Genomic DNA, 12,777 nt, shown 5'->3' on the forward strand with positions numbered 1-12,777 from the left:
TTAATTTTGGATAATCACACTTCAAATAAAACGATGCAGCTGAAGAAGGAGCCACCAGCTCCAAAACTTTCCGGATCGTTTTAGTTGAGGAACGGCTTCGAGCAGTGCATGCGTTTTAAAGGTCTGTGTTCTTTTTAAATATATATATAGCTCTACCTCTAGACACAACGTGTGAGTCACTTTTTCTCAATTTCAATAAGCAAGCAGTGACGCTTCCCACTTGTTTCATTTTACAGCAAAGCTGTAAACACTATTGCCGTGTGTTTGTTTGAGTTGGCGCTCAGACAAGCGAAAAGGGCGAAAGTAAAAAGGGATCAATATGAAGACTTCACCTATTCAGGTGATAGGTCTCAAGCCCACAAGTCTGGCTCTCAGTTCATCTTTCGCTGATCTTCCACAACTTTCCAGTACAATCTGGGACCTTATATACCCTCTACCAATGTAGCCGTGAATGACTCCATCCCGTGAGTCGCCTTATCACCACCGTTCCACGACGTACGATCGCTTTTTGTTTAAGTTGGAGGCACATGTTCACCCTAATAAACATTATTATTACGTTTTTATATGTCCATACTTTTGTTTTATTAGTGACAATATTGCCGCAAATTGTTTTAATAAAACTCAGAATGTTTTTCTTTTTCGAAAGTTCTTGCTAAACAACCTACATATTTCTTCGTTGAACGGTATTTAAATGATAGATACCATGCACAACGAACGGCTGGGCGAATTTTATCAATTTTATAAATCAACCCAAAAAATTGTGACCTCTTTGATCTCGACAAAGCTGCATCTGAAAACAAAAATTATGGTTTTAAGCTAAGCAAACTGTACTTTCGGTATTCCATCAAAGCACAGGTCATTCCATATTGGTTGTTCCAAAAAATCATCGTCCTTGAGGGTTGCCTTGCTGACCAGGGTGAAATGACAGCGAAAAAGAGATGATTACTGCGCAAAACTTTGCACGGTGATCACCTTTTGTTTTGCTAGTAACAGCGAGTCTACGCGCATTTATTTGCCCGGTGGTTTCTTATGGGTTGTATGCGAGTCGTCTCCCTCGTGATTCCTGAGCCGTTTTTCTTCTAGGCGCATTACAAAAAGACACGAACGACCGCCCGAAGAATGAAACCTATTACACATAAAAGTCTACTTCATCAGCCCAATAATCAATCGATAGGAAAACGTGTTTCCAATGATAGCATATGTTTCTGGTATAGATTAGTTTCCGATATTTACCCTTCGGTTATCTGGTTTCCGATATCGATCGTATCTATTCGAATATCTTACTGGCTAACTGGTCGCGCGTTGCTATATGTGACGTAACAGCGACCTCGCAAGCCAATCCTCTCCTAACCTCCGGGCTCCTTTACTTCTACTGCGACGCTCCGGGTCTCATACTCCGAGCGCAGTAACTTAACGGAGCATAGCCTACAGGAGCGCGACACACTGAAATTATCGATGAGCTGCATGATCCACTTCTGAAGGCCCATACGGACATTCGCGTTTGAACGCGTTTGAGTGCGTTGCGGCGTCCTTGCGGCCAGGAGCGGTCGCCTGCGATGCGATGCGCGCCTGCCCGCAACGCTTGGTAGCGCGACGCAAGAGAGTAGAGACTCGTTGAACTTTCCGAAGTGTTGCGGTGCGTTTGACCAATCAGAAGACGAGAAACGAGAAGGGTCGGGCGCATGCGCAAGAGCCCGAGAACCCGCCGACTGGCTCGAGGACTCGAGCTGCGCTGAAGCGAGGCTTGACGAACGGAAGGTCCACGGGTTTTTATTTCGTCTGTTTTGCGGCGGTTAGCGGAACGTTGTAGCATGGCGACGTCGGTGGCAGTGTGTGTGGACCAGCAGGCAGTGAAGTCAGGGGAACCATCTGTTAGCGACCAGGAAAGCTTAATAATTTTGGTTGAGAAGTTCCCCTGGCTCTATGACACTCGCCGGGCCGATTACCGGAGCAGCGTTCGGCGGGAAAACGCGCGGACAACTATCGCACAGAAAAAAGGTAAGACTCATTTGTTCAACTGATTACTTTTACGAGTTTTCATTGGTCGCGAGTTCTCAAGGCCGTAATGTTCACTGTCAGGTTTGCCTTGTCGCGGTGCGAATAGCCCCTTTATTCTGCGATCATTACGTTATACGCACTGTCTAGCGTTACGTCCGACGGAACTCGAAATAAAAATTTAAGTTACCCACGTAGCACAAGTACGTTCTGAAGACATTCTGGGAATGTTCAAAATAACATAGGCAACATTCCTGGATAGTTCCAAATTTGCGTAAGAACATTCTATCAACGTTGTCAGAAAGTGGTGCAGGTACTTATCGCTACATTCGGGGAATGTTTTCGAAGAGATATGCTTAGAACGTTCTGAGAACGAAATAGAACATTACCAGGACATTCAATCAACATTAAAATATCCTAATCTTATAACATCCAAAGAGCTTCTGAAACTCTCTTGAAATGTTGCAAATTTATGCAGAAACATCCTTTCAATCTCCTCGGAACGTGGCGTGGGTACATCATCACTACATTCCGAGACCATTCTTTCAGGGCTATTTACAAAGATTGCACTATTACGGCTTGCTTAAGCTACAGCTCAATGAGCCGTACTGCATATATGGATATGATAAAGCTCATCACAGGGCAATCTATTTTTTAATCGAAGGCAAGCACAACCTTGCCACTTTCCCAGCGCACCAGCCTGAGCATGTACTAACGACAGTTTACTCCTACCAGACACTTGGCAATTTCTTTCTTTCAAAATGTGCTGCATGTATGCAGCACATTCAAGATGTGCTGCATACATGACCGATTACTCACTCTGAGCTTAAGAACAGATACACATGGCATCCCACACTTAACTGGGAAATACCTTTTTCAAAGTTATGAACCCCTGATGCTAAATATCAGGTCTATTCAAAACTTCCTCTCTAGATATGCAGTGAGTGCCAAGTTCATTATCAAAATTTAATAACCATTGCTTTTCTCCTACACCTTATATCACTATCCTGATCCGTTATGCTAAGTTTTTAGAAACTCCACTTAATTTGCATAATTTGGGCATGAAGTGGCATATAGTGGATGGGGTTTTGAACCACAGGTTGCGTGGTGGCACCTGCGAAAATTCTAGGAATGTTCTCAGGCAAACATTAAGAGAATGTTCCGCATATGAATGTTCGAAGGGGAAGGTTCCGAGAACATAATGCATACGAATGTTTGACAACGAGCGTTCCTAGAATGCTGAGCAGCTTTTAGCTTACGAACGTTAAACAAACCTTCCGAATGCTGTTTTTACGTGCCTTCAACAGAACACGCAGGGAATGTTCACACGACATTGGGTGCTACGAGGGTGCATGCGACATAACTTTACCCCAACGTTTTCAGAACTCGAAATTAAAACTGAAGTTACGTCCCACGTAACTTTACCCCTAGGTTTCAATTTGCCTCCGACAGAACTCAAAATAAAAATGAAAGTTACGTCTGACGGAAATAAAAGTTAAAGTAACGTCCTGTGTAACCTACGCAACCTTATTGAATGTTACGCTTTACGGGCGATACATGACTTAAACAAAAAAGTTGTGAATTATTACTACGTTACATCCGATGCAGCATTCATTAATTGGTTAAAATCGAGACTCCATTTGTACCTCCAGATTTATTCATGGCGCTGGAGTCTGTTTTTTGTGTGTCGGGGCTATTCCACTGATTGGTCAAGAGACAGTTCTTCGGGACACTGTCTGAGGCTCTTCCTTCCATGACGGTCATAGTGGTCACTCAAAAAGTGAGTTCAGACATCTTCGAAGCATACATATGTATCAAGCGAAAATGCCTTGAAGACGCTCGAGACGTTTTCGCAGGTACTTCTGGAGCAAACACCATGTCTTTTGTGCCATGTATGAGCAGTACGACTTAGCAATTCCAACTAATAAACCCGCAGCCAATATTGTTCATTAATTCATAACATTTGATCATAGATCATAATTATAGTTATTTGTTTGTACCATCCTGATGAGGCTCTGATTTCAGGTTTGGAGGTACTTGAATCGGCAGAAGAAGGTGGACAGCCATCCGCATCCGCTACGTCAAAGAAACAAGGGCAGCCAAAGGCAAGAGTGGAGCCGGCAGGGACGACGCCCAGCCTTCCACATGGGTGCTCTTCAAGTTCCTGAGTTTTCTTGATGGCCAGATCTGCCGAAGGCGGTAGGCACAAAATGTTATAAATAATGAAGGGCATTCCGGATTTTTTCGTACTTTTGATGCACTGTAATGATTATTTGGCAGAACCCTGATATATCCCGGGACCAAAGGAGCCTCGACCAACGCCCAGGCTACAAACCTGAATGGAGCCACCACTTTTGGGCCACAAGGCAGGTTGTTTATAAAGAGTGTCGCTTTCCACACAGGCTGTAAAGCCTGAGTCATGCTAAAGCGAAAAACGGAAATAACAAACACCGACAACCCTCACACAGAAGCATCATGCACGCAAGGGTTCTTTGGCGGGCTTGCAATCAGTTGTGCTTACTTCACGAGCACCGAACGACTAAATGTTTGCCAAAATTACCATCGCAAGTATACTGCACGTGTTTGAGGCTTTTCGGTGTTGGCTGGTCCTGCCTGTAGCTCTAACAGGACTCGGGCATGAGAAGACTTCGACTACTTGAGTTCCAGTAGAGCGACAAACGGAAACAGCCGACATTAATAAGCTTCATACACGAGCATCATGCACGCGAGGGTATCTTTGGCGGGCTCGCAATCCCCCGTGTTTACTTCACGAGCACCGAGCGACTAAATGCCTGCCAAAAGTACCATCGCAAGCATGCTGCACGTGTTTGAGGCTTGACGGTGTTGGCTGCTACTGTCTGTCGCTCTAACAGGACTCGGGCATGACAAGCTTTCAGCTACTTGAGTTCCAGTAGAACGACAAACAGAAACAGCCGACATTGATGAGCTTCATACAGGAGCCTCATGCACGCGAGAGTATCTTTGGCGGGCTCGCAATCACCCGTGATTACTTCACGAGCACCGAACGAATAAGTGCCTAGCAAAAGTATCATCGCAAGAATGCTGCATGTGTTTGACGCTTGACGGTATTGGCTGCTCCTGTCTTTCGCTCTAACAGGACTCGGGCATGACGAGCATTCAGCTACTTGAGTTCCAGTAGAACGACAAACAGAAACAGCCGAATTGATAAGCTTCATACAGGAGCATCATGCACCTGAGAGTATCTTTGCCGGGCTCGCAATCACCCGTGTTTACTTCACGAGCAACGAACGACTAAATGCCTGCCAAAAGTACCATCGCAACCATGCTGCACGTGTTTGAGGCTTGTCGGTGTTGGCTGCTCCTGCCTGTCGCTCTAACAGGACTCGGGCATGACAAGCTTTCAGCTACTTGAGTTCCAGTAGAACGACAAACAGAAACAGCCGACATTGATAAGCTTCATACAGGAGCATCACGCACACGAAATATTTTTGGCGGGCTTCCAATCACCCGTGTTTACTTCACGAGCACCGAGCGACTAAATGCCTGCCAAAAGTACCATCGCAACCATGCTGCACGTGTTTGAGGCTTGTCGGTGTTGGCTGCTCCTGCCTGTCGCTCTAACAGGACTCGGGCATGACAAGCTTTCAGCTACTTGAGTTCCAGTAGAACGACAAACAGAAACAGCCGACATTGATAAGCTTCATACAGGAGCATCACGCACGCGAAAGTATTTTTGGCGGGCTTCCAATCACCCGTGTTTACTTCACGAGCACCGATCGACTAAATGCCTGCCAAAAGTACCATCGCAACCATGCTGCACGTGTTTGAGGCTTGTCGGTGTTGGCTGCTCCTGCCTGTCGCTCTAACAGGACTCGGGCATGACAAGCTTTCAGCTACTTGAGTTCCAGTAGAACGACAAACAGAAACAGCCGACATTGATAAGCTTCATACAGGAGCATCACGCACACGAAATATTTTTGGCGGGCTTCCAATCACCCGTGTTTACTTCACGAGCACCGAGCGACTAAATGCCTGCCAAAAGTACCATCGCAACCATGCTGCACGTGTTTGAGGCTTGTCGGTGTTAGCTGCTCCTGCCTGTCGCTCTAACAGGACTCGGGCATGACAAGCTTTCAGCTACTTGAGTTCCAGTAGAACGACAAACAGAAACAGCCGACATTGATAAGCTTCATACAGGAGCATCACGCACGCGAAAGTATTTTTGGCGGGCTTCCAATCACCCGTGTTTACTTCACGAGCACCGAGCGACTAAATGCCTGCCAAAAGTACCATCGCAACCATGCTGCACGTGTTTGAGGCTTGTCGGTGTTGGCTGCTCCTGCCTGTCGCTCTAACAGGACTCGGGCATGACAAGCTTTCAGCTACTTGAGTTCCAGTAGAACGACAAACAGAAACAGTTGACATTGACAAGCTTCATACAGGAGCATCACGCACGCGAAATATTTTTGGCGGGCTTCCAATCACCCGTGTTTACTTCACGAGCACCGAGCGACTAAATGCCTGCCAAAAGTACCATCGCAACCATGCTGCACGTGTTTGAGGCTTGTCGGTGTTGGCTGCTCCTGCCTGTCGCTCTAACAGGACTCGGGCATGACAAGCTTTCAGCTACTTGAGTTCCAGTAGAACGACAAACAGAAACAGCCGACATTGATAAGCTTCATACAGGAGCATCACGCACGCGAAAGTATTTTTGGCGGGCTTCCAATCACCCGTGTTTACTTCACGAGCACCGAGCGACTAAATGCCTGCCAAAAGTACCATCGCAACCATGCTGCACGTGTTTGAGGCTTGTCGGTGTTGGCTGCTCCTGCCTGTCGCTCTAACAGGACTCGGGCATGACAAGCTTTCAGCTACTTGAGTTCCAGTAGAACGACAAACAGAAACAGCCGACATTGATAAGCTTCATACAGGAGCATCACGCACGCGAAATATTTTTGGCGGGCTTCCAATCACCCGTGTTTACGTCACGAGCACCGAACGACTAAATGCCTGCCAAAAGTACCATCGCAACCATGCTGCACGTGTTTGAGGCTTGAGGGTGTTGGCTGCTCCTGTCTATCGCTCTACCAGGACTCGGGCATGACAAGCTTTCAGCTACTTGAGTTCCAGTAGAACGACAAACAGAAACAGCCGACATTGATAAGCTTCATACAGGAGCATCACGCACGCGAAAATATTTTTGGCGGGCTTCCAATCACCCGTGTTTACTTCACGAGCACCGAGCGACTAAATGCCTGCCAAAAGTACCATCGCAAGCATGCTGCACGTGTTTGAGGCTTGACGGTGTTGGCTGCTCCTGCCTGTCGCTCTACCAGGACTCGGGCATGACAAGCTTTCAGCTACTTGAGTTCCAGTAGAACGACAAACAGAAACAGCCGACATTGATAAGCTTCATACAGGAGCATCACGCACGCGAAAGTATTTTTGGCGGGCTTCCAATCACCCGTGTTTACTTCACGAGCACCGAGCGACTAAATGCCTGCCAAAAGTACCATCGCAAGCATGCTGCACGTGTTTGAGGCTTGTCGGTGTTGGCTGCTCCTGTCTATCGCTCTACCAGGACTCGGGCATGACAAGCTTTCAGCTACTTGAGTTCCAGTAGAACGACAAACAGAAACAGCCGACATTGATAAGCTTCATACAGGAGCATCACGCACGCGAAAGTATTTTTGGCGGGCTTCCAATCACCCGTGTTTACTTCACGAGCACCGAGCGACTAAATGCCTGCCAAAAGTACCATCGCAACCATGCTGCACGTGTTTGAGGCTTGTCGGTGTTGGCTGCTCCTGCCTGTCGCTCTAACAGGACTCGGGCATGACAAGCTTTCAGCTACTTGAGTTCCAGTAGAACGACAAACAGAAACAGCCGACATTGATAAGCTTCATACAGGAGCATCACGCACGCGAAATATTTTTGGCGGGCTTCCAATCACCCGTGTTTACGTCACGAGCACCGAACGACTAAATGCCTGCCAAAAGTACCATCGCAACCATGCTGCACGTGTTTGAGGCTTGACGGTGTTGGCTGCTCCTGTCTATCGCTCTACCAGGACTCGGGCATGACAAGCTTTCAGCTACTTGAGTTCCAGTAGAACGACAAACAGAAACAGCCGACATTGATAAGCTTCATACAGGAGCATCACGCACGCGAAAATATTTTTGGCGGGCTTCCAATCACCCGTGTTTACTTCACGAGCACCGAGCGACTAAATGCCTGCCAAAAGTACCATCGCAAGCATGCTGCACGTGTTTGAGGCTTGACGGTGTTGGCTGCTCCTGCCTGTCGCTCTACCAGGACTCGGGCATGACAAGCTTTCAGCTACTTGAGTTCCAGTAGAACGACAAACAGAAACAGCCGACATTGATAAGCTTCATACAGGAGCATCACGCACGCGAAAGTATTTTTGGCGGGCTTCCAATCACCCGTGTTTACTTCACGAGCACCGAGCGACTAAATGCCTGCCAAAAGTACCATCGCAAGCATGCTGCACGTGTTTGAGGCTTGTCGGTGTTGGCTGCTCCTGTCTATCGCTCTACCAGGACTCGGGCATGACAAGCTTTCAGCTACTTGAGTTCCAGTAGAACGACAAACAGAAACAGCCGACATTGATAAGCTTCATACAGGAGCATCACGCACGCGAAAGTATTTTTGGCGGGCTTCCAATCACCCGTGTTTACTTCACGAGCACCGAGCGACTAAATGCCTGCCAAAAGTACCATCGCAAGCATGCTGCACGTGTTTGAGGCTTGACGGTGTTGGCTGCTCCTGTCTATCGCTCTACCAGGACTCGGGCATGACAAGCTTTCAGCTACTTGAGTTCCAGTAGAACGACAAACAGAAACAGCCGACATTGATAAGCTTCATACAGGAGCATCACGCACGCGAAAGTATTTTTGGCGGGCTTCCAATCACCCGTGTTTACTTCACGAGCACCGAGCGACTAAATGCCTGCCAAAAGTACCATCGCAAGCATGCTGCACGTGTTTGAGGCTTGTCGGTGTTGGCTGCTCCTGTCTATCGCTCTACCAGGACTCGGGCATGACAAGCTTTCAGCTACTTGAGTTCCAGTAGAACGACAAACAGAAACAGCCGACATTGATAAGCTTCATACAGGAGCATCACGCACGCGAAAGTATTTTTGGCGGGCTTCCAATCACCCGTGTTTACTTCACGAGCACCGAGCGACTAAATGCCTGCCAAAAGTACCATCGCAAGCATGCTGCACGTGTTTGAGGCTTGACGGTGTTGGCTGCTCCTGTCTATCGCTCTACCAGGACTCGGGCATGACAAGCTTTCAGCTACTTGAGTTCCAGTAGAACGACAAACAGAAACAGCCGACATTGATAAGCTTCATACAGGAGCATCACGCACGCGAAAATATTTTTGGCGGGCTTCCAATCACCCGTGTTTACTTCACGAGCACCGAGCGACTAAATGCCTGCCAAAAGTACCATCGCAAGCATGCTGCACGTGTTTGAGGCTTGACGGTGTTGGCTGCTCCTGCCTGTCGCTCTACCAGGACTCGGGCATGACAAGCTTTCAGCTACTTGAGTTCCAGTAGAACGACAAACAGAAACAGCCGACATTGATAAGCTTCATACAGGAGCATCACGCACGCGAAAGTATTTTTGGCGGGCTTCCAATCACCCGTGTTTACTTCACGAGCACCGAGCGACTAAATGCCTGCCAAAAGTACCATCGCAAGCATGCTGCACGTGTTTGAGGCTTGTCGGTGTTGGCTGCTCCTGTCTGTCGCGCTAACAGGACTCGGGCATGACAAGAGTTCAGCTACTTGAGTTGCAGTAGATCGACAAACAGAAACAGCCGACATTGATAAGCTTCATACAGGAGCATCATGCACGCGAGAGTGTCTTTGGCGGGCTCGCAATCACCCGTTTTTATTTCACGAGCACCGAACGACTAAATGCCTGCCAAAAGTACCATCGCAAGCATGCTGCACGTGTTTGAGGCTTGTCGGTGTTGGCTGCTCCTGTCTGTCGCTCTACCAGGACTCGGGCATGACAAGCTTTCAGCTACTTGAGTTCCAGTAGAACGACAAACAGAAACAGCCGACATTGATAAGCTTCATACAGGAGCATCACGCACGCGAAAGTATTTTTGGCGGGCTTCCAATCACCCGTGTTTACTTCACGAGCACCGAGCGACTAAATGCCTGCCAAAAGTACCATCGCAAGCATGCTGCACGTGTTTGAGGCTTGTCGGTGTTGGCTGCTCCTGTCTGTCGCGCTAACAGGACTCGGGCATGACAAGCGTTCAGCTACTTGAGTTCCAGTAGATCGACAAACAGAAACAGCCGACATTGATAAGCTTCATACAGGAGCATCATGCACGCGAGAGTGTGTTTGGCGGGCTCGCAATCACCCGTTTTTATTTCACGAGCACCGAACGACTAAATGCCTGCCAAAAGTACCATCGCAAGCATGCTGCACGTGTTTGAGGCTTGTCGGTGTTGGCTGCTCCTGTCTGTCGCTCTACCAGGACTCGGGCATGACAAGCTTTCAGCTACTTGAGTTCCAGTAGAACGACAAACAGAAACAGCCGACATTGATAAGCTTCATACAGGAGCATCACGCACGCGAAAGTATTTTTGGCGGGCTTCCAATCACCCGTGCTTACTTCACGAGCACCGAGCGACTAAATGCCTGCCAAAAGTACCATCGCAAGCATGCTGCACGTGTTTGAGGCTTGTCGGTGTTGGCTGCTCCTGTCTGTCGCGCTAACAGGACTCGGGCATGACAAGCGTTCAGCTACTTGAGTTCCAGTAGATCGACAAACAGAAACAGCCGACATTGATAAGCTTCATACAGGAGCATCATGCACGCGAGAGTGTCTTTGGCGGGCTCGCAATCACCCGTTTTTATTTCACGAGCACCGAACGACTAAATGCCTGCCAAAAGTACCATCGCAAGCATGCTGCACGTGTTTGAGGCTTGTCGGTGTTGGCTGCTCCTGTCTGTCGCTCTACCAGGACTCGGGCATGACAAGCTTTCAGCTACTTGAGTTCCAGTAGAACGACAAACAGAAACAGCCGACATTGATAAGCTTCATACAGGAGCATCATGCACGCGGGAGTGTCTTTGGCGGGCTCGCAATCACCCGTGTTTACTTCACGAGCACCGAACGACTAAATGCCTGCCAAAAGTACCATCGCAAGCATGCTGCACGTGTTTGAGGCTTGACGGTGTTGGCTGCTCCTGCCTGTCGCTTTACCAGGACTCGGGTATGACAAGCTTTCAGCTACTTGAGTTCCAGTAGATCGACAAACAGAAACAGCCGACATTGATAAGCTTCATACAGGAGCATCATGCACGCGAGAGTGTCTTTGGCGGGCTCGCAATCACCCGTGTTTACTTCACGAGCACCGAACGACTAAATGCCTGCCAAAAGTACCATCGCAAGCATGCTGCACGTGTTTGAGGCTTGACGGTGTTGGCTGCTCCTGCCTATCGCTCTAACAGGACTCGGGCATGACAAGCTTTCAGCTACTTGAGTTCCTGTAAAACGACACACAGAAACAGCCGACATTGATGAGCTTCATACAGGAGCATCATGCACGCGAGAGTGTCTTTGGCGGGCTCGCAATCACCCGTGTTAACTTCACGAGCACCGAACGACTAAGTGCCTGCCAAAAGCAGGGACTCAAACCGTAACCGTAACCGAAACCGAAAACCGTTTAGGAACGAAATTTTTTCTGTAACCGTAACCGGAACGAAACCGTTATTTGATATTTATAAAAACCGTAACCGTAACCGGAACCGTAAATTATTCACCGGTAACCGGTTTTAACCAATATTAACCGAAAAATAAACTATTAGTTTTTCTGAAGTATGACCTGGAGGAGGGATCTTAAATTGTTGTGGCCATTTGACAGAGTTACTGTCAGCGAGTGGTGCATCTGGTTACATATTTCCATTCAATCTGACATTAGGATTAAGAATACTCAGATTGAATTAGTGGTCGAGCTTATAATTAAAAAAATTCTATATTTCTAAATCTGCCACACTCCTACATCGCTACATGTATTCAGTACGTGTCGCTTTCAGTGTATTAACTAATAAGTTCGAATTCTCAGATGTCCATCCAACTCGGTTCTATCAAAACCACCGATGTTCCTGACATGCAGTAGCCAGTATAAAGAAACGAGGTAAATTGGCCATCATGCAGAGCTGGCGGAAAAGAAAACCTGGGCCCGTTTGCTCGAAGCGCTAACCGCGGCTAAAGTTAGCAGCAGTACCTAGGAGAGGGAGTTTGAAATCACGTGACTGGGGGCTGGGATGCCGGGAAGCATGGCGGCGCCCCGGTGCGTGAGCGCTGCTCGCTTCGTAACTAATATGTCGTTGTAGCTGCACTATCGGGCGCGTTAGTCAGCAACGAATGGTGCAGGAGGCTTTCGCTTTGCCTTACCTCGCTTAAATCGCAAAGCACGAGCAATGACTTCGCGGCATTTGTTGCATAGTCTTTCGATTCTGGCCTTTCTAAGCCTAAATGAACGCGATAAGTGTCGGCATGGCAACGTCTTTGGAAAGCGGATTGCCTTGACTCAATCGACCGGATATTAATAGTACACAAAAGAAGACCAGCGTCCCGCCCCGACAGACCTTTTTCTAAATTACCCAAGCATCGAGACGAACGCTGGAAGTGTAATTCTATGGTCCGCGCTCGCTGTCCTTCCTCTTATAAAAGATTCGAAGTAAATAATCACTATAAGACTTGGACGAACGCGCGTGCAAGGCAAAATTTGTTTTAGACTTTTTCCTT

This window comes from Ixodes scapularis, unplaced genomic scaffold (genome assembly GCF_016920785.2).
Source record: "Ixodes scapularis isolate PalLabHiFi unplaced genomic scaffold, ASM1692078v2 PGA_scaffold0__279_contigs__length_252992795, whole genome shotgun sequence".
Taxonomy (NCBI): Eukaryota; Metazoa; Arthropoda; class Arachnida; order Ixodida; family Ixodidae; genus Ixodes; species Ixodes scapularis.